The sequence below is a fragment of the Penaeus monodon genome, chromosome 22 (genome assembly GCF_015228065.2).
Source record: "Penaeus monodon isolate SGIC_2016 chromosome 22, NSTDA_Pmon_1, whole genome shotgun sequence".
In the NCBI taxonomy this organism is placed as follows: Eukaryota; Metazoa; Arthropoda; class Malacostraca; order Decapoda; family Penaeidae; genus Penaeus; species Penaeus monodon.
Window position 1 is genome coordinate 5,191,823 of NC_051407.1, and position 415 is coordinate 5,192,237.

The window sequence follows — 415 nt, forward strand, 5'->3', positions numbered from 1 at the left end:
TTCAGTGAATCAACTCATATGGTCCAGTGCAAGATAGTGTGCAGACCTTTCATTCCAAGAACACTCACAGTACCAGAAATCGTGCGTCATGTATAAAAATTATTGATACCAAAAAACACAGATTACCTGGTACTTCGGTGTTCAGACCATCGTTCTTGTAAGTCGCATCCGTGTGCTCGCCGACTGCATCTCTCTCGCTTACACGAACGCCAGCGAGCTCAACAGGAAGAGGTAAATAGGCTATTTGCATTATGGATATATTTAGTCATTAATTCTATAACTGGAATGGTGATATTCGAATCCTCTAATTTGGAAGTATATTAAATTCATTGCGAAATAAAGTCGTGATTCATTTTGCATAATAAAGAGAGGATAATTTTTTTAGACAAATTTTAAAAATGGATTTATTGATACT

General features: G+C 36.4%; 1 protein-coding gene across 1 annotated transcript in view; it reads left to right on the forward strand.

The window, feature by feature from the left end:
* LOC119586843 overlaps window positions 1-415 on the forward strand; it is a gene marked incomplete at its 3' end in the record, with an annotated part of 157,934 nt that overhangs the window by 267 nt on the left and 157,252 nt on the right. Inside the window, 1 exon segment of the mRNA XM_037935571.1 lies at window positions 1-231.